Source organism: Mustela lutreola, chromosome 10, assembly GCF_030435805.1.
Source record: "Mustela lutreola isolate mMusLut2 chromosome 10, mMusLut2.pri, whole genome shotgun sequence".
NCBI classification, from domain to species: Eukaryota; Metazoa; Chordata; class Mammalia; order Carnivora; family Mustelidae; genus Mustela; species Mustela lutreola.
The window spans coordinates 10559190-10580891 of NC_081299.1; the positions used below are offsets into that span (position 1 = coordinate 10559190).

Here is a 21702-nt window from a genome sequence, read left to right on the forward strand (position 1 = left end):
TAAATGCAAGAGCCAGCATTTCGCATGGTGCCCAGTGTTAGCTAAAGAGCAATGTAGGTGGGGGAAAGCATTAAGTTTCTAGCAGGAATTTATCTCAATCTCACTTAATGCACATTTTAAAATGTTGAATTACACTGGACTAAAAACAAAACAAAGCCCTTCCCTCTTTCTGGCCAAACAGAGGGCCAGTTAGCTCAATGGTGCTGTCCAAAGCTGGTCCAGATGCTGGGCAGGTGGACCTGCCTCAGAGAAAACCCAGGGACCTGGGGTGGGTCTGTCTTTTCTAGAGGCGGCACTGACTGATTGTTCCCAGGCGGCTGGCTGCAGAAAGCCTCAGACCAGAGCCCCGGGCTGTGCAGAGGGCTGGCAGGACAGATGGCTTATCAGCTGTTCCTGCCCAGCAGGGGTGAGGAAGGAATGCCTCCGTGCCCAAGTAACTCTTCCAGAGGCCCCGTGACAAGCAAGCTCAGGGATTGCTAGCAAGGCCCTTGGACCGGAAACAGTCAAGGGACAGTGGGCTGTGGGGGGTGGGGGGTAAGGGGAGTTTTGCAGGGAGCCAAGCCAAAAACCCAGGACGGCTCTCTAGGCTCTGTCTTGTAATTAGATTTTGAAGAAAAAAAGCTTTACCCAGCTTGCAAGGCGGGCTGCTGATTTACAAATTGATAGCAGCCCACTTCTATCCTTTCCCGTAACTAGATTTGCCAACTTTCTGACTCAACCTCTTGTCCTTCCATTTTTATCCCTGCTCTTCTCCAGGGAGTCGATCTGCCCTGGCCGTCTGGACTCTCACGCTGCGGTTACCGTGGCCTGCGGTGGGGGTCAATATATTGCACTGTGCCAGGGGTAGGCCACCTGTCAGTCACGGCCACCCTGCCAATCAGCTGGGAGAATGGGCAGGGCTTAATAAACGTTCAACCAATGGCCTTTCCCTTTCACCCAGGTAAGGTCAGTAGCGTGAGCGCTGGAAACCCAGAGAGTAGAGCTGAATTAAAACCACACCTTTGGGGACCCCAGGTGGCTAGGATGATCTGCTCTGGGTTCGAGTCTCAGCTCTGCCCCTCGCTAGTTGTTGACTTTGGACAAACACTTCATCTCAGCCCCACTTCCAATTTGTGGTTGGAATGAGGGAACGCACGTGGAGAGCTTAGCACAGCCCCTGGCGTGCAGAAAGAGGATGGAGGGGGACGTCTTGAATTAACTGATGCGTTTTTCATTTCCAGTTTTTGTTACTGCTTCAAGATCCTCTCCACCCCCAAAATTCAGGCAGCTGTTATCATCTGCCTCCAGGAAGGGATGGCACAACGATAAAAAGAACCCAATAGTCTTGGCTTTGGATTTGGAAAGCCTAGGACATCAGGGGAAATAGAAAGGACTGGTGTGTTTAGATAATAGCCTGGGGCAGGGGGGGGCAGGGCGGGGAGAGGCACTGTTGCTGGACCTACAAGGCTTCCTGCCTCTTAGCGCAGACAAAGGTTCCCAGATCTGGAGGAGGAGGGTGTAGTTTGAAAGGAAGGGAAACTGAGAATGAGGGCTCCGGGCTGTGTCCCATTGTGTTCCTTTTCCGTGTGGAGCCAGGGAGGACAGCAAGACCCCGGGGCTGAATGGCCATTTGATAGATGAAGGCAGATGAGTCTGAGACAGAGCACCATAGTCATAGCATTTTTCTGTCCCCCAGCAAGGAACAGGAGAGAAATGGGCCCCCGGGACCCACAAGTGACACAGAAATAGGAAAGAGTGAGGTTGCCAACTCAAGAAACTATGTGGGCTGGGCAGATTTTGCAAATGAGTGAAGCAGGCCCCGTGTAATAGGGAATGGTGGGGACCGTGGCAACAACAGTGAGCATGACAAGACATGAACATCTTTATTATTTTTTTTTATAAAACATGAAAATATTTTTTACAAGACACGAAAATCTTGTTTTTCTTTCAAATATCTAGATTCTTCTGTGAAAATTCCCATTTCAAATATTGGCAACTGATCTTTTAAAATGCTATATGGGACAAATGAACATATCTGTGGATGACACGTGAGTCAGAGGTTACCAGGTAGTGACTTGTCCTGCTAGATTTCCCTCAGGCTCAGCATGGACTTGCCAGGACCAACAGCCGAGCAGCCAATGTGGGAACAGGAATGGATGGCATCTGCTCCAGATGTGCCCCTAGGAGGCTTTAGCATGACACAGGCTTCAGAATTTAGATGCAATCCCAGCAGGGGCAGCAGGGCGGGGGTGGGGGGGGACATTTCTGCCACCTGGCAGAATAGGGGCTCCTAAGATAAATCAAGCTGAGTCATGGAAACATAGTTCCATTTCCTGCCAGCTCGAGTTCGTAGTCTGTCTCTCACATCTTCTAGTGATCTGGGGAATTTAACTGTTTTTATGCTGCACATGTTTTGGGAGAATTCTTTCTTCTCTTTTGTCCCTACGTATTTATTTTCTTCAGGTTCAAATCTTTGGTTTTTTTGTTTTTGTTTTATTTGACAGACAGAGATCACAAGTAGGCAGAGAGGCAGGCAGAGAGAGAGAGAGAGAGAGGAGGAAGCAGGCTCCCAGGGAGCCCGATGTGGGGCTCGATCCCAGGACCCCGAGATCATGACCTGAGCCGAAGGCAGAGGCTCAAGCTACTGAGCCACCCAGGCGCCCCTCAAATCTTTGTTTTGAAATAATAACAGATTCACAGGAAATTGCACACACACACACACACACACACACACACGCATCGCAGGGAGGACTTGTGCATCCTTCCCTCAGTCTTTCCTGCAATATTGTAGCTGGGAAATTGACATTGAAATTGACATTGGTACAACCCACAGAGTTTATTTGGATTTCCCGTCTATGTATATTCATGTCTGTGTGTGTCTGTGTGTAGGGCTATGTAGTTCTATCATGTGTCTAGATTCATGTGACCGAACCCTCCCCCTCAGTATTCAGAACAGTTCCGTTCCCACAAGCTCCCTCGTGCTGCTCCGTGGAAGCCACGCCCAGGCTGGCACAGCCACAACCCCTGGCAATGTTCTTCATCTCCATAATTTGGTGGTTTCCAGAATATTCTATGAATGCAGTCATACAGTATGGGACCTTACGAGATTGGGTTTTTAAACTCAGCCTGGTTCCCTTGAAAGCCACCCAGACTAACTCATACCTGGAGGATCTGTTCCTCTTTATTTCTGCGTGGTATTTTACTACCATGTGGCCATACCTCGGTTTAGCCACTCACCCATCGAAGGACATGAAGGTTACTTCCAGTATTGGGCTTTCATGAATCCTTATGTTTTTATAAAATTAGTTCAGAAAATGCCAGCCAGTGGCATCCATGTTCTGAGTTTGGACATGGTGCGATATTTTCCGTGATCCCCAGTCATGGAGGTGGGCATAGCCTTTTTCATTTGAACCCTGCCAAAGCCCTGGGAGGAAGGCAGGCCAGAGATTCAGTCAGCCAGTCAACACATTCTTATTGAGCACTTTCTATGTACTAGTCTAGATACTGGGGATACAGGAGTGAACAAAACAGACTCAAATCCCTTTCTCGTTGGTTATCCCCAATACCCATCGGGAAAAACTGAAGCTCAGAGAGGCTATATAATTTGCTTAAGGGCAGGGGGTAAATCCTCCCTCACCCCAGGGACACTGGACAGTGTCTGGAGTCATTTTTGGTTGTCAGCGCTTGAGAGGGGTGTTGCTACGGGCATCTAGTGAGTAGAGGTTGAGGGAAGCTGCGAACCACCCTATGGTGCTCAGGGCAGCCCCCACGACAAAGACTTATCCCATCCAGATGTCACTAGTGCCAAGGTTGTAAAACTCTGGTGTAAAGAGGCCTAAGAGTCATGGACAAAGACAGAAACTCCCCAGACAGCACAGTGTAATATAGAACTTCCACCCCAGGAGACACAATTATTTGCATGACCAGTATGGGGAAGGTAGCACCTTGTTGGTTGGGGGCTGGCTGATAGAGGGTCACTATGAAGCAAGTACAAAGCACTGTCACCTCCACTATATCAATACTGGGTGGCTTTTCTGCAGGGGATGAGGGCACAGGGGGAGCTGGGATGGTAGAAGACAGAGCCTGGCAGGCTGCCTGGAAGAAGACGCAGAGCATGCGGGAGCATTGCTCCTCTGCCCCATGCTCTCTTCCTCTGCTTCTCTTGAAGAACCTTATTAACCTCCTTCATGCAGAAACGTACAGGAGAGCAGAGCTGAACGTGCAAAGCCTTTTTAGAAACAGCTGGGAAGCAGGCAGGATGCTCCGTCCACATTGTAGAGTATGCAAGAAACGTAACCTCAGTTCTTAGAACTAGGCTTCATTTCTATTCAAGTCCCCATTTTGCTGGGTGGAAGAAAAAAATCACGATTAATCAGGGTCTCCCTACCACTTTTTCTGGGTTGTGTCTGTCTGTCTGTCTTTCTTCCTTTTTTTTTTTTTTTTTTTTTTTTTTTTTTGGTGAAGGGAGTTCACAAAGTGCCAAGACCTGGGCAGGGGCCAGCAGCAATCTGGTGTTCTCTGGCACCTGCCAACATGGCCTCATTTCTGTCTTCCGGATGGCAGACGTGCCCTCCTCGCCTCCTGGACGCCCTTTCTTCGCCCAGCTTCTCCCTCTTTCTTCTCTCAGCTTCTTCTGCCCTCCTCTGAGGCATACAGGGGACATTGGTATGGTCAGGCAAATTGCTGCAGGGCTGACACCCCCCATGCGACCATCCCCTCCCGTACCATCCTGGGTGGGGGCAGACACTCTCTGGGGCTCCCCCCCTGCCCACACCCACTCTCAGACTGGCACGGGGCCATTGCACTGGCCACCACTCACCTCCCTGGAGATCCACATCATTGTACCTCTTTCCCCTCTCCCCTTCCCCTCTGCAGGGACCCCCTGCTCAGAAATACCTGATGGTAACTGGGTCTGGCCAAGTGGTTGTTGGACCTTGTTTAGCCCTAGACCTTTTGTTAGTGACATAAATTTTATGCCCAGGGCTCCCACTTTTGAAACTCAGAGCTCAGGTTCTTACAACCCCAAAGTCTTGATTCTTCAAAGTCAAAAACGTTATCTCTGCTTTTCTGCTGAATCTGGTTTACTCCTGAAATAAGAAGATCCACCGGCTGAAAGAGTAAAAGGGAAAGGGGGAAAAAAACAAAAACAAAAAACCTTTCATCACTATCATGAAGTATTAGTTCACCCCAACAGTGTGTGTGGAATGAACGGAAGACACCATCATTCATGCTCCTTCTTTGGGCCCTCCCCAGCCAGGAGAAGCTGAATGTCTGTCCCCAAGTTCATCTCCCATCCTCCAAACCTGGATCAGAAGTCCCTAAGAGCATCGCAAGCTGCACTAGCAGGAGAGCTAGGGTAGAGGAGCATGTGTGTGCCCGGACCGCGTCAGCCTGGGTTCCCAGCCACACGTCACCACCCACCGGCCAAGCGAGCTTGATCAAGTCACTTAACCTCTCTGGGGCTCAGTTTCCTCACCTGTAAAAGGGGAGTGTAACTCCTCCTCCCAGTGGTTATGAGGGTGATTAATAAAGCAGAAATTGTAAACCGTGTAGAAGACTGTCCAGCACGTAGTCAGCGAGGTCGGAGGGCTGACTGCTGTTATTGTCACTCACCTAGCCTGGAAGTGAATGGGTTTCCTGGAATCCAAGTCACATGGGGCCCCGGTGTTTGCTGCCGGGGGTTTCAATGCAGTCGCTTCACCAGGAGAGGATCAGGACGCCTATGCCCAGCCTCTGGCACTTCTCCCAGCCGCTGGCAAGAGCCTCAGAGGGTTTCTCTCAAGAGCCTTTCATTGCAAGAAATGGAAACCTACCAAACTAGTTTAAGTAAGAAAGGAAACTCATTGGAAAAACAGGAATGCTGCTCAGGACTAAGAAGGAAGGAAGGCGGACAGCAAACCAGGGAGCTTCCCTCTTGAGTTCTCTCTGCAGCCAGCTTCCTGCCTCAGTGGAACCTGGCGGGCTCCCTGCACCTGGGGTGGGGGCGGGGCACCTAGAGGTGCCTGCTGGGTGCACCAGCCTCTTCCTCCTATTGGCAGAGCCTCCATCTGATTCGGATATCTGTGCCAACGCCAGGGACTCCTGAGGGTCTATACCAGTCAAGGGTTTTGGTCATGGGTTTTGGAATGAGCATGTGACCCGGTTCCAACAAGGGAGCTATGAAGGAAGCTTACGGGGAGCTTCTGGGAAACGTTTGATCCCTGATGGAAAAGGGACCACGGAAGAGTGACAGGGCCTGGAGCCCGAGGGAGCCATGAGTAACAAGGCTGGGCACATCAGAGGGTCCCACCTGGTCACGAAGGCCTATGTCAGACTCGATGCTGCGGTCCGCAGGGAACCGTGGCTCAGTTCTCTGTGTCACAACGCTGACTGTGTGGCATGGAGAATGCATTCCAGGGGGACAGCCTGGAAGCAGGATACCAGTTAGGAAGCACCTGGATGAATACAGATGGGACATACAGGAAGGTTCTAGGGGATGAGACACCGAAGAACAGGGGCGATGAGTAGAGACACTTGCTGGTTCTCTGAGCTCAGAGGCCTCAAAAACTGTACCCTAAAGTCAGGAGGTCCTCACTAGCTCCATTCTGGACTGCCTGACTCATCTACACGGGCCCAGTTACAATGGTAACTGAGGAAGAGACACCGTTTCTGAAGCATTTTTTGGGAAATTGGATCAAAATGGTTTCATCTAAACCAACAGTCCAAAACTACCCGGTTTCACTTTGCAGTGTACGAACACAACTTCTCTGCCACCCAGACCTGATGTAACCTTCCAAGAGGCTGGGCCAGTCTGTCACGCGTGAAACCTACATGTGGGCACAGCCCTTCCCGGTGACTAATGGGAACTCCTCCAGATGAGGGACATGGATCAAGCACGTACGGATGTGATTCCTGCTGACTCGGGCAACAGTCACACCGTGGAGACATTGCTCAGCTTCTCAAAGGTTTAGAAGGGAGCCCTCGTCAAGAGCGAGTGGGAAGAGGGGGTCACCTACTCAGGACAGAGCCAAAGAGTGGCAGATGGGGGAAGACACAGGGGGCAAGGGAGGGTGTGCTCCTGGGGGGACAATACCCATGGCTTCTGGTCTTCTTTTTTTTTTTTTTTTCTTTGCACATACACACACTGCTTTCTGATTTCTTTCTTTTTTTTTTTTTTTTTTAATATTTTTTCAAAGATTTTATTTACTTATTTGACAGACAGAGATCACAAGGAGGCAGAAAGGCAGGCAGAGTTGGGGGGTAAGCAGGCTCCCTGCTGAGCAGAGAGCCTGATGTGGGGCTCGATCCCAGGACACTGAGATCATGACCTGAGCCGAAAGCAGAGGCTTTAACCCACTGAGCCACCCAGGCACCCCTCACTTTCACTTTCTATGCACAAGCAAATACATGTGTATCTATGTCTGAAAAAAACCACTTGGGTGGCATCATAATACCCAGTCTTTGCCTTTCTCAATTCATGATACATCTTGGTTCTTCTTCCCTGTCTGCTCTGTCTCCTTTTTTGTGACCACATAGCCTCCCCGCACAAGCCTGCACCGTGACTTACCTAGCTTCTGCCGGCAGCGTTCAGCATTTTCCCTGTTCTAAATAATCAACAGTGAAAATCCTTGAACACATGCACCTGTGTGAGTTCCACATGGTGACCTGTTCCTCCCAGTCAGTTTCCAGCTTCACTTCCTGAGAGACCGAGGTCAATCACCAAGCAGAGACTGTCTAATACTTCAAGTTAGTTACTTAGTTACTTAGTTACTCAGCCAGTGCGAATACAAATGTTTGCCAGGAGAAGGCTCAGAGCAACATCCTCCCCTCTTAGAACCTAGACCCCCAGAAACGGTCAGGCTAACATGCCAAGTGACCCGTGCTCAGACAACACTGGGCCATTGACAAGGCCCGCAGCCACATCCTGTCTCACCTGACTCTGGCTCAGAGAGGATGAGACATCTATCCGGGGTCACACAGCTCATAAGCAGCAGAGAACTCAGAAAGGAGAGACTGATCTGAAGAACTCTTGCCTTCTTTCTAAACCCATGGTGCAGGCTGTATCACGGTGACTCTCAGAGAAGAGACGTAGGGTGGACGCTTAGCTGAGAAGGTAGGTGACGCAAACATCTGTCTACAGGCTGAATTTGCCTTCCCTGCGGGTTTCCTAGAGCTCCTGGGACCAATGACTATAAACTTCAGGGCTTAGAACAACGCAGATTCATCAGCTTACAGTTCTAGAGGTCAGAAGTCCAACCAATCTCTGTCTCAGGAGGCTTAAACTAAGGAGTCAGCAAAGCTATGCTCCTTCTGGAAGGCCTAGGGGAGAATCCATCAGTGACCTTTTCCAGGTTCTAGGGGCTCCCCCCGATGCTTGGCTTACAGGAACCACATCGCTCTGCCCTCTGCTTCCACCATCATAACTTTGACCCTCCTGCATCCCTCTTAGAAGTATGCTGGATCATCCACAATGATTCAGGATGACTGCCCCATCCCAAGGGCCTTCCCTGAAACGCATCTTCAAAGTCTTTTTTACCATGTCACGTAACACCTTCACCAGGTCTGGGGATTAGAATATGAACATCTTTCAGCAGCCATTGTTCTGCCTATCTCGTGCGGTTCCTGGCATAGTGGTTAAGAGCAAGCACATACGTCAGATCAAATCCTGGCCCTACCGTCTTCCGGCAGATGGAAGTGTGTAATTTTTCTGAGTCTCAGCTAGCCCGACCTGAAACACTGAAATAATAGAATTTTCCTTCCAAGGCTGTTGGGAAGATTAAACAAAATAATACAAAGTTTACAGAGCTCTTGAAATACCGTGCTCAGTAAATGAGAACTGTCATCTCCCCTGCTGCCTCTTATAGTAACAGGTAACAGAAATTCCACCATTTGAGATTTACTTCTTTGGCTCTTTCCCCAAGGACACAGACACATCTCGGGCCCTTGTGAGCTGACAGAGAAGTTGGCCGTTAAATGAAGTCAGGCTCTTCAATAGGACTTAGAGAACCAGGGAAGAATCAGAGAAACATACCATGGTGGAGGGAGAGGGAGAAACACACTGCCTCTGTCCATTTCCAGTTTTGCCTGTGGCTCCACTTCGGATGGGAATTTCTCCAGCCTCTTCCCAGATTAGCCAGGGCGAGCCTGCCTAAAGGGAACACTCTGAAGATGATTTGCTGAGATAGACGAGACCTGCCCAGTTAGGCTTGTGGCAGAGCAGGGTGGATCTGGAGTTGGATCTTGGCATGGAAAAATACTGAAGCTCTTTGCCTCCAGGTGGGAGCTAGAGCCGCTGTCTGAAATGATTATCCCCAGTCCGGGCCTCTCTGAAGTTGGTCTTGCAGAGTGAAAGGAAAGCCAGATTCTGGGTCTTATCTGAGAACTACATGACTGTTTCTCATCAACCATTTAGAGACTGGAAGGTTCCCAAATTCGGTGTCTAAACGTTGTAATGGAATACACACAGCTCTCCAACGTGAACTTGTTTAGTCACCTGCCTGCCAAACAGTTCTCCCCCTTCAATAAGATAATGTTACTCTTTGGGGCTTTCATTTAACCAACAAGTATTTATGAAGCACCTGCAGGGAGCCAGGAGAAGGGGTCCCTAACCTCAAGGAGAGCAGGAGGCAGACTTTTAAAAAATTATGTCACTGTGTAGAGTGAGATAAAAGTGACTTCCCTTCCTGAAAGAGAAGGGAACCTTGTCTCGGGGGAGAGAGTAGATGCAGAGCGAAAAGGAATTCTTCCAAAGATGGGACAGCACAGGCCCTGGAGCCAACCAATTGGGGTCTAATTGCTGATACTTCCCGGCCGTATGACCTTGGGCAAATGATGACCTCACTTCCCAAAGCCTCAGCTTTCTCTTCTATTAAGTGGGTGTAGCCAAAGAACATCCCTGGGGTTTTTGTTTTATAAGGATTCAATGGGCTGGGAAGTGAGTAGCAACCTGATGATGGGTCCATTGCCAGGATGTGAGGAATAAGCTGTTATTGTTATATTCATGAAGACTCATCCCTGTTTCCCTCAATGCTTTCCTCATCCCCAAATCACAGGTCAGCCCCAAATTTGCCTATCTGTGGACACCAAGTTAAAAAGCAACAGTGGGAGGAAACACCCACGTGGGATGACATGGGTATACATACCTTTGGATGATGTGTACCCATGAACTTGGCAGTTTGGCAGTGAACTTGACTGCGGTCCCACCAGGGTGTCTAATTTCTGTCCCGGACACAGCAGATTCCCAGTAGGAGGCGCCTTCTGTCGTCAGCTGGATTGTCTGACACCCGGCCAGCCGCCTATTGGCTTTTCTCAGGATTTGAACTTCAAAGAACTGCAGGGGGGCGTGGCGGGGGGGGGGCAGGGGGGGTGGAGATGGGGATCCCTGACCGGGCTTCTCTTGCAACTCAAAACAATCCAAGACTGGGGGAGGCTGCGGGCTGTTTTTCCCTCTAGGTTTAGAATTCAGGTTTTCTGTGGTCTGGCAGAAATCAGATTCATTTGGGCGCCAGAGAGGCATGGTTCCAGGGCAAAACTCTGGGGTGGGGGGCACTGGTAGAGCCGCCGTCGATGAGAGGCACCCTCACCAGTTCGGCTTTACCCTCCCCAGAGCCAGGCCTCAGGCAGTAGCTCTGGGGCTCTAAGCAGAGGTGAGCCACCCCTCCGCAACCTGGCGGTCAGGACGACGACAGCCGGTGTTTCTTTGGGAAAGTTCTCCGGAAAGCCGGGAATGAAAGCACCCAGTAGGCAGGATTCTCTGGACAGGGCCTCCGCATCCCGATGCTTGCAGGAGCGGGCCCCCGAAATGGGCTCCACCCGTGCGGTACGACCGGGAATCCGCAGGGGGCGCTCAGGGGACCAGGGAGGGACCGAGGGGTGGGGGTGGGGCGCCCGGCCGAGGGCAGGAGCAGACTTGCTTTAAAAAAAAAAAAAAAACACACACACACACACACACAACACCTGCTTCCTCCTTTCCTACCTCCACCCATCAGTCACCTCGCAAACCACCAGCCCTGGGCGGTGCAGGCGGGTCCCAGCGCCGCGAACGCGCCCAAGGGTGAGGGGGGAGACGGTGGCCTCCCCAGAAAGTGGGGTGAGAGGCGGGCGCACCGCTCCGCCAGGTGAGCGCCCGGCCAGGTAAAGGCGCGGCAGCTGTGTCCGCAGTGTTGTTCCTGTACGCTCGCGCCTGAGTTGAGAGTGCGGTCTGGGGAGGGAGGGACGGTCTCCCAGCTCAACTTAACATTTCAATAACCTGGACTCCTGGGCCAAGTCGCCGTCCCCCATTCCACCGCCACATCCAACTCCGCGGCCCGGGGGTGGGGATGTCTCGGCTCTGTTCCATTCCCCCATCCCTGCTTAGCCAACTCGGAGTGGCGGGGGTCGGGCGAGGGCCCAGCATCCCCCCACCCGCTAATCCGACAAGAGAGAGCGGGCCCCTTCCGTCCGCAGCTCGGGTCCGCGCCCCAGTCCTGGGGGTGGCGCTGAGCTCGCCGAGGGAGGGTCGACTGGTGGGCGGCGCCTCTCCGGGCTGGAGGCCGCTCCGGGCCGGCGCCGCCCTCTGTCTCTACGGTCCCTCCCTGCTGCACGCCGGCGCTCGGAGCCAGAGCTTCCTGCGTCCCCATCCCGGTCCCGGAGCGGGTGGTACGCCTTCTCCGCCGCCGCCTCCCTCGACCGAGACCCCCACCCCGAACCTCCGGCCCTGCGATCACAGCGCCCCGAAGGAGGAAGCCCGTGGTGGGGGTGGGGGGTACCGGATCGTGGAGTCCCAGGTCCCCGGCCGCCCGACCGTGACGGAGCTGGACCCGCAGCCGCCCGGGTGAGTCTGCGCCGCCGCGCCCTCCGTCCCGCGGACTGTTGGCAGGGCCGTGGAGGGAGTCGAGGGCTGTCGGGGTCTGTTTGTCCGCCCGTCTGGGAGCTTCCTGTCCCGGGTCCGCCGCCGGGAGGACTCTGAACCCGCACCCACTGGAGCCGCGCCCCGCCAGTGCGGGACACCCCGCGTCCCCGGCAGCGCGCTGACCTCGGCGCGGGGAAGGCAGCCTAGACATTTCATTCCCACTGCCTCCGGCCCGCCGACCAGCCTCCTCTCTCCCAGCAGCCTTTCCTCCTCCGGGGCCCTCTGTTGGCGAGGTCAGGTGCCATTCGCCAGGCGGGTTTCGAACCCTTGGCCTCGACCGAGAGGCACCTTCCACCGGTGCCTGGAGCAGAACTTCCCAGTAAGTCCCCGGAAACCACCCTGGCGCTGCCCAGTCGATCCCTCGTCCCCCAACCCTAACTCTTTTCTGGAAACCGAGGCTTTGGGGAATTTAGATTCGAGTGTATGTTTAACGTGCCAGAGGCAAAAAGAAAACAAACAAACAAAAAGCGGTAAGAAGTCGGGCGTGAGCAAAGTAGGGAGACACAGTTTCTTCCCTGTGAAACAGGCGTGACAGCCTCCTGGGATGAGACGGGGCGCTCGAGCCGAGCCCATAGCCAGAGCTTGAAATCCGTTTCAGATCTCCTGTCTGCGTCCCCACGGGAGGCGTGTGGCCTGGGAGTGCCAAATTGCAAGGGATGGTCACTTACAGAAAGTAAGTTTTCCTAACCAGGGCGTGGGGGAAACAGGAAACCTGGATGTCCGTACGGTTCCCCAGCCCTGTCTGGGCCCTCCCTGGCCGGTAGCAGCTTGTGCGGCCCGGGCCAGATCCCTGCTAGCAGTGCGGGTGGTCGGGAAGCCGGGAACCCACCCCCCGCACCGCTGGAGCGGAGCGGGCGGAGCCTGGGTGGGCGGGGCCGGAGCAGCGGGGGGCGGAGTCGGAGCCCGAGCGGCTGGAGAGGGGTTTCCCTCTGGTGCTGGCTTTTGGCTTTTGATCGACGTGGTGGTGGTCTTCGAGTATGGCTTCTCTAGTGGAAGATCGCCTCTGGGACCTGTGAGCGGCTTTCACACTTTGGAGATTTGTCACACTAGGATCTTGTCCTAAGTTTATAGGAATGAATGGAACTGGGCAGGAGCCCCTCTTCCTCCACATGCTTCCCTCCGCAGCTTGCCAGAGGTACTGCCCAGACTGGGACAAAAGGCAGAAGAGAGGGAGGGGAGGAGGCTGGTGGCGCATCTCTTCTGGGGGGTGGTTGGATGATAGGGCCTCCTGGGCATCAAGCAGGGCCAGGCCTGCCCCAGGGATACAGGGCCTTGGGGACCTCAAGAGCTCCCAGCCTCTTGCATGGTATATGACAAGTGTTCCTCGGAGGTGGTGATACAGTCAGGCCCCAGCACTGGCTGGCTTCATGACCCGCCTCACTGAGCCTCCAGTTTCTTCCTCTGTAGGAAGGGAGTGATAATCTTCTCGGTGGGACCTTGACGCCTAGCAGGAAGCTCTGTTACAGGGCTTAGGGGAGAACAGGAGAGAGAAGATAACTCGGGCTGAGGTGCGCCAGGAGGTCCCACAAGGAAAAGGGTGTTGGAATATGCAGCAGTGTATTGGAGCCCTCGTGGAGGGGGAGGAAGGGTGTCTGGGCTGAGGAACAGCACAAGCAAAGGCACAGAGGTACAAAGGTACACACCCAGAGTATGGTGGGCCTGGCAGGGAGTGCGCTCAGGCAGTGGCAGATGGTGTGTGGGAAGGTGGGGAAAGTAAAGGGAATGGAGGGTCTAGAATGGGGGCTGGTCACGTGGGGCTTTATCATGTGGATGTTGACTGAGTGCCTTGCAAGGGCCCGGCCATGTTCTAGGTGCTCAGGATGGATCATTGGACAAGAAAGACAAAGACACAGATTCCTTTCAAGTTCTTTAAGGAGTCATTTGATCCTCTTGGTATGTGAGGAAGATAATTCTGTCTGTGTGGATGTCAGATGAGACTTTGGGAAAGGCTGCTGGGAGAGAGGAGGCTGGTCGGCGGGCGGGAGGCAGTGGGAATGAAATGGCGGGGGCAGGCTGGAGTGGAGCCCCGCGCAGGAGGCAGAGATTACCATGTGGTCTTCACACGTGACCACTGCCCAAGGGTGAGGTTTGTGGATTTGGTGTGAGGCCCAAACTGCCAGCCTGTCTTCCGACAGAGAGCGCGGGCAAATGCCTGGGAACTTGGCAGGGCCCAAGCCCCTCCAGCTCTGGCTTTCCTGCTCCCTGACTCCAGAAGGCACACAACCTAGGAGTTTCTGTGTGAGGAAGGGCAAAGCTGGACACAGAGCCAGCAGCCCATCTCCTGGGCAACCTGCCTCCTTTAGGGCTCCTGTTTTCCTGGGTCACCGTTTTATGGGGCTGGCAGTAAACCCCTCAGGACCCTCGGGCTGGAACAAAGGGCTTTGGCTCTGGGCTTCTCTTTCTCCCGTTCCAAATTAAGGTAGAATTCGAGGGACTGAGCAGAGTCTGAAGTGCTGGGAAGGTTCCAGAAGCTCAGATGTCTTCTGTTGGGGATGTGGCAAGGGGTCTGCCTCTGGTTCCTGGCTTTTGCTTTCACTTTGTTCGGAAGCTTGGATGGGCCTTTCTTGCGACTGATAGCTCTCTAAGACTATTCTCCGTGTCGGAAGTTTCCCTTTGCTTGGAAGGAGGACCAGCCACAGGAGGACCCCAGAATGTCTTGGGTGGAAGGGACCACTCTCATTTGACAAATAAAACTCAGATAGGGGAAGAGCACACAGCAAGTCAGCAGCAGAACTGGGACTGCCCCCCTCCCCCGGCCCCCGACTACTCTGCGTTCTCCCAGGAGACCTGGCCACATTCAGGTCAGGAACTCGTTTTAGAACCCAGTTTAGTACAGGTTTGGTGGTTTCTCAGGATCTCTGCCCTGCTGGCCACTTCATAGAGTCTTGTTCCTCCCCAGCCTGGACAGGTGGCCCAGCTTAAGCCTGGCAGCATTTTTGTTCTCCTCCCCTTGGATTGAGCCCTTGGTACACCGGCTGCCTCTCCGGGGAGCTGTGGCTCCCCAAAGAAACAGGTTTTCCCTGCTTCATGCCAGACTGCCCAGGGCACTAGCCAGAGGCAGCCCCCTGAGAGTCTCTGTGGCGCTCTCCCCCACTAGCTGTGGCTCCGACTGATTCTTGACTCCTCCCTCCCCTCTGCCCCAACCCTTATCTCCTGAGGCTGGTTGGCCCTGCCTTCTATCCAGTGTTGTTTACTTGGGCTAAGCTGCCAACAGTCTCTTATTCTCTCTTGCCCTAGATTTATCAGACCTAGCAGCCCTTAAAACCTGAATGCTGATCTTTTCAGCTCTTCGTGTTTCAGAACCAAAGGGAAACTTAGCCATCAAAATATCTAATCTGCTTATTTTACAAATGGGGAAACCGAGGCTCAGGGAAGTGAAAGCACTCGTCTGAGTTCAGAGCTAGGACTAGACCCCATTTTCTGATTTCAGGGGTGGTTCTTGAAAATAAACCAAAACAATAAAACCGAGGAGAGCCCCTCAGAACCCTCTTTCTCTCCACGCACCTCCCGGCAGGTGCTGAAGGACCCGGAAGATGAGGGGTGCATGTCAAGGCGTATATATCCTGACATTTTCAGATCCTGTCTGTTCAGACTGGTATGAATGCCAGGGAGTAAGCTAGTGATTAACCAACCTTGTCTGCTGTTCTTCTAAGCATACTTGACAATGCACCTGGGCATGGGCGGGTGTTTAATGTTTTCACCCCCGATTACAAAGGCAGTACCTGCTCCATGTAGAAAACCTGGGAGGAACCCATCACGATATGCAGGCCACCACTGCTGATAGTTCCGTGTTTAATGCAGATTTTTTGTTTGCTTGCTTGCTCTGCTGCTGTTTAATATCTGGTTCATCGTCGTAATGTGTATTTTCCCTTGTGTGACAGTGCACTGGTTCTGACCTGTCAATCTCATGCATTTGTGCCCTCTGATGGCTGGAAGGCTTTCTGTGGCTATGTCAGAACACTCCAGCAACCAAAAATCCTAGCATGCTATGTAGATTATGGACTGAGTGGGGCTTCAGGGGGCCATGTCTCTGCACCGCCATGGTGTTTGGGAAAGGGCTGTGTTTACTGTCTGAAGCAAAGATGCGATTCTCAGTGAACCTCTTAGAAACGGAGGAGGTTAGCCATCTCCGTGCGATGGGTATGATCCAAAGAGTATAGGAGGGAAAGAGAAGTCTTCGTTTCCTCTGATTGTTTGCTGGTTGGTTTTTAACCCAGCCAAGTGCTCCCACTCCCCCTTACCCCTCTTGTCCTGAATCCTCCCAGGATTGGGCACTGGGGTGGCAAGTGTGGGTCCCTAGGAAAGTCAGTAACGTTCTCGGCTTGCTCGTCTCCGAGTCTTGCCTCTTGGACTGCGAGTATTTCAATGACAACCCTGAGCAGAGAATTTGCTGGCTACTCAGGAGACCCAGGTTGGTAACTTCACCTTTGGGACAGGGTCACCTGATGTCATCTCTCTTGGTCTAACAGTATCACAGCTTCATTAACGCCATATAAATTGTCAATGCTAGAAGCGATCTCAGAGGATTCCTTAGGCCAATGTCTACAGACTGTGGGCAGCAACTTAGTGGGTTTTAAAATCAGTGAAGTAGTTTTCCACCGGCTTTTAAAAAGTGATGTAGAAGAAAGCAGACTAGAGACAAAATGTATCTCCTGTCGTGAGAAGCATCCTTTAGTAAAACTTTCATCTCAATTATCTCTATATCTCTCTATGCACTGAGTCATCAGATAAATATATTTCCATCTGCATGGTAAGAACCTTGGTCAGTTCTTGCCCCAGTCCATTGGATTTCTTTTTAAAACGAGGTGCAAGGTGCCTCGTTAGCGCAGTAGGTAGCGCGTCAGTTTCATAAAATGAGGTACGGCTCACGTACAATATTATGTGAGTTTCAGGTAGACAGCATTGTGATTTGACATTTGTATCTGTTGCAAAATGATCAACACAGTAAGTCTAGTTACCACCTGTCACCTGACAAAGTTAATACAATGGTATGGAATATATTCCCCATGCTGTAAGTTACATCCGCATGACTTCTTTGTTTTCTAACTGCAGGTTTGTACTTCCTCATCCCCTTCACCCATGTGGCCCCCAACAAGCCCTCTCCCCTCTAGCAACCACCAGTCTGGTGTCTGTATCCATGAGTCTAGAGTTTGTTTCGTTTTGTTTTCTAAATTCCACATATTTTGAAATCCTGCATGATTTGTCTCTTTCTGTCTGATTTATTTCAACTTTGCATGAATCCTCTAGGTCTATGCATGTTGCTGCAAATGGTAAGATTTTCATTCTTTCTTATGGCTCGGTAGTATTTATTTATATATATAAATATTTATATCATGTCTTCTCTACCCACTCATCCATTGATGTATACTTGGGTTGTTTCCATGTCTTGGATGTTGTAGATAACAGTGCAATGAACAGAAGGATGCATGTATGTTTTCAAATTAGTGTTTTTGTTTTCTTCGTGTCAATACCCAGGAGTGAAATTGCTAGATCATAAAGTAGTTCTATTTTCAAGTTTTTGAGGAACCTCCACAGTTTTTTCTACAGTGGCTGCACCGATTTACATTCCCACCAAAAGTGCGCAAGGGTTCCCTTTCTCCTACATCCTTTCCAACGCATGTTTTTTCTTATCTTTTTGCTGATAGCCATTCTGACAGGGGTGAGGTGGTATCTCATTGTGGTTCTGATTTGCATTTCCTTGATGATGAGTGATGTTGAGCATCTTTTCATGTGTCTGCTGGCCATCTGGATGTCTTCTTTGGAAAAATCTCTGTTCAGATCATCTGCTTATTTTTTAATCAGATTCTTTGTGGGTTTCTTTTGTTACTGAACTGTGTGAGTTCTTTATATATTTTGCATATCAACTCCTTATCAGATATATGATTTGCAAATGTCTTCTCCCATTCTGTAGGTTTTCTTTTCATTTTGTTGATGGTTTTCTTTGCTGTGCAGAAGCTTTTTAGTTTAAAATAGTCCCAATTGGTTGTGGGTTTTTTTGTTTGTTTTATTTTGTTTTGCTTTTGTTTTCCTTGCCTTTGGAGTCAGATCCAAAAAAACATCACCGAGACCAATGTCCAGGAGTTTACCACTTCTGTTTCCTCCTAGGAGTTTTGTGGATTCAAGTCTTACATTCAAGTCTTCGGTCCATTGTGAGTTGATTTTTACGTATGGTGTTAACAGCCCACTGCTTTTTATACTGTGATTCTGGGAAACTTGGAATTCTTTGGACGGGTCCCAGAAGCAATCAGGAGTTCGCAGGGACAGAGCTGAGTGGTGGGAGGCAAGGCCGGCTGGAAGGAAGCCCTTTCTACAAATGTTCCAGATGTCAGGGGTGAGAAAGATTCCTTTAAGAAAATTCTGTGGCTTTAAGAACAATACCAAACAGCAGGTTAGAAACCAGTGCTTGTCCAACCACCTCAATTCTTAGAGGCCAGAAAACAGAGAGTCTGTATAGGACAGATGGGCTCTCTGGCCATACACTCAAACATCTCTAAGTGTAGACCTCTGACACCTCTCCAAATGACATGCCAAAGTCAGTATCAGACACAGCTGTTGGGCTGAAACACACATTCACCACGCAGCTCAAGTTCCCCACAGGCAGTGCTGTTTGTGTATGTACACTAGGAATTTAGTGTTTATCATAAAGCCCATAACTATCACACTAATGGCCCAGTTTATATTGCCATGGTGCACAAAACATTCATTTGTTCTGTGCCAGCATCTAAAACCCATCGCAGGATTGGTAAGTCTATTTTGGCATTTCTTCTTTTCTGAATGTGCCCCAGAGCTTTGCTAGTGGAAGCGTCCTAAAGGTGATGGGCCCAAGGTTACCCAGCAGATTGTGGCAGATCCAGGATGAGAACTTGCCATGGTAGGTGAGCTTTTTTTTTTTTTTTTTTTACATGATTGTGGCCTCATATGACGTACATTCTGGATGTCTCCAGAAGGTTCTGGTATTTCTTTGATGCAGGATATAGAACCCGGTAGCTCTAATTCTCGGTGAATTTTATGTCTTTGCCACTTTTTCCTCTCCACGTCTAGTCTGGGAGAGAGAGAGAGATTGAGAGAGAGAATTTACTTACCTTATCCTTGTCTACATTTTTCCCACACCTACTGGCTGGGTGTGTACAGGGATACCTAATTTCTTTTCTTTTTTTTTTTTTTTAAGATTTTATTTATTTGACAGTCAGAGATCACAGGTAGGCAGAGAGACAGGCAGAGAGAGAGGAGGAAGCAGGCTCCCTACCGAGCAGAGAGCTTGATGTGGGGCTCGATCCCAGGACCCCGGGATCATGACCTGAGCAGAAGGTAGAGGCTTGAACCCACTGAGCTACTCAGGCGTCCCAGGGGTACCTATTTTCATTGCACTCTATAGAGACTGCATATATTACAGATTGAAGATTTGTGGCAACCCTGCATCCAGCAAGTGTCTTGGTGCCATGTTTCCAACAGTATCTGCTCACTTCCTGTCTGTGTGTCACATTTTAGTAATTCTCCCAATAATTCATTTTCGTTTTCATTATTATTATATTTTGTAGAGTGGTCTGTGATCAGTGATCATGACTTGCTGAAAGCTCAGAAGATGGTTAGTATCTTTTAGTAACAATGTATTTCTCAATCACGGTATGGACCTTGTTCTTTTTAGCCATAATTGCACACTTAACAGACTACAGCCTAGCATGAGCTAGGAAACTAGCTAGGAAACTAGCCAGGAAACTAGCGTGAGCCCTGGGAAACTGAAAAAGTCATTTGAGTCGTTCTATTGCCATATTCACTTTATTCCAGTGCCCTGGAACCGAGCCTGCCACATCTCTGAAGCGTGCCCATGCTGGTTAGGGTTATAAGCATGCTTTGTTGATATTTGGTGGAAGAGAGGGTATGATTAAAAAACAAACGCTCACATGTTGGGATCCCAAATATTATGTCTTCATTAACTGGAGTTTGGACAGTAGCGATTACTTATGGGAGTTGTCCTTGGGTCAATGTGTTCAAGCCGTGATGGGTGCAAATTCTGCTATGGTGGCAGGGGACGTTACCTTTGGCTTGCCGCAAGCTGTGGCTTTTTTTACAAATGTACTGGGATGTTCTGTGTGCCAGTGGTGAACTAGAGGGCCGGCTTCTATGTCTTGGGGAAGGAGGGAGCCGGATATAAAGGCGCCATTACCATTCAGCTGACAGTGACCCAGGAGAGGGAAGAGGAAATTTCTCCCGGACCTGGATGGAGTGTCAAAGGCAGGCTTTCAGAAAGCTGAATCTATGCTGAAATCAGAAGGTAGGCACCAGAAAAGGGTGCACCTGGCTGAAGCAACAGTCTAGGCCAAGGCCCCGAGCTGTAGAAGAGGTTAATTGACGTGGGCTGATACTACATGTGAATGGTGCAATGAGAAAAACCTTTATACAGTTTCTTCTTAAAAGTCTTTTGGAAAAAAAAAAAAAAAAAGGTCATTTGGGAAGTGAGACTCATTCATCCAACCGATATTTATTCAGTTCTTTCTGCAGGCCAGGTGTTCTGGGCTTTAGGGGGACATCGTCCATAAGAGAGACATGGTCCCTGCTCTCATGGAGCTGACACCTTATTGGGGCACTGCAAGGAATCAGTAAATTAGGACACAAGTGAAGTAACCAATAATCATATATTCACAGAACGAAAATCTTTACCATCCCCTTAACTGCATGTAGGATCAAGGCTAAGCTGAAACCCTTAGCCTTCAAAGTTCTAAAGACTAGAGTCTCCTAAACACTGGACTCCTTAGAGTTCAGACTCCGTTTACCTTTCCAGACCCATTGCTGCTGCCCCAATGGCTCCCCGCAACCAATGGATGTGTTGTAAGGAGCCAGAGCCCCTGGCCACCTCCATCTCCCTCCTACTCCCCCACCCATAGCCATGAACTGTGATGGTTCTTCTCTTTCTATTCCTTCTGCTTTTCTGCCTAAACCATTCTTAGTCCTAGACAAAACTCTTTAAAAAAACAAAACAAAACAAAACAAAACAAATTCTATTTATTTTGGAATAATTTCCGATTTATAGAAAAGTTGCAGAAATAATAGCTTTCCTATATTCTTGACGCAGCTTCCCCTGGTGTTAGCATCTTACCTAACATGGCGTAGGTAACAAAGCTGTGAAATTCAGGTTATTACTCACAAGATGGCGGACTTTATTTGGATGGCACCAGGTTGTTTTGTTGTTGTTTCTGCTCTGGGATCCATTTCAAGACACCCCACGGCTTTCAGTTGTCCTGTCTTCTTCATCTCTTAAGGTCTATCCCAGTGTTTTCCTTGAATTGTGTGACCTTGAAAGCTTTGACGAGTACTGGTCAGTATTCTCTAGAATGCCGCTTACTTTGGGTTTGTTTGATGTTGTCTCATGGTTCGACTGGGATTTGGGGTTCGGGGAAGGAACGTGACGATGGTGAAGTATCCTTATCATTACGTCCCATCAGGATCTACTTGACATAGGGCCACATGACTCACTGGTGATGCTGACCTTGATCATTTGGTTGAAAGTGGCGTCTGCATGACTTCTCCACTGTAGAATTTCTACAGCCCCTTGTGGGAGGGGGTTTTAAAGGATGACAGTAACAGGTAAAATTATCGAAGAAATGACTGAAAATGATTGATAGGTTAGGCTCCTAAAATTTAAAAAAAAAACCAGTACAGCACATAAATTAGATCAACATTTACAACACCCTTTTCAGACAAGGGGCTGTTTTCTGAACACATACCAAGCTTTTCCGGTTAGTGAGGAAAAGTCAACTGCCTTCAAGCAATGGAATAAACAAAAACCAAAATGAAACCAAAAACAAACAGACAAAAAAAATGGGTGCGGAGAAAAGGAAAAGCACAAGAGGCAAACA

At 50.2% G+C, this 21702-nt stretch overlaps 1 protein-coding gene and 1 long non-coding RNA gene across 7 annotated transcripts in view; one reads left to right on the top strand and one right to left on the bottom strand.

Annotated features, from left to right (window-relative positions):
- Window positions 1-4398: 4398 nt before the first annotated feature.
- LOC131809997 (uncharacterized) lies at window positions 4399-10845 on the bottom strand. 4 transcript variants are annotated; one of them, XR_009345361.1, is made up of 4 exons: window positions 10101-10845; window positions 6269-6413; window positions 5593-5788; window positions 4399-5088 (listed from the first exon to the last, which is right to left on the bottom strand). It is a non-coding gene; the product is annotated as an uncharacterized LOC131809997 (long non-coding RNA). The 4 variants fall into 4 exon arrangements; XR_009345360.1 differs by having other exon boundaries at window positions 5593-5796; XR_009345362.1 differs by adding an exon at window positions 8990-9106 and having other exon boundaries at window positions 5593-6413.
- A 322-nt stretch (window positions 10846-11167) lies between these two features.
- TMEM51 (transmembrane protein 51) overlaps window positions 11168-21702 on the top strand; it is a 55917-nt gene continuing 45382 nt past the window's right edge. Inside the window, exons 1-2 of one of the 3 annotated variants that reach the window (XM_059135891.1) lie at window positions 11192-11770; window positions 12447-12521. The gene's annotated coding sequence lies outside the window, so the exon portion shown is untranslated. Of the gene's footprint in view, window positions 11771-12446; window positions 12522-21702 lie in introns of all 3 variants that reach the window. The other 2 variants (XM_059135892.1, XM_059135890.1) reach the window with 2 other exon arrangements.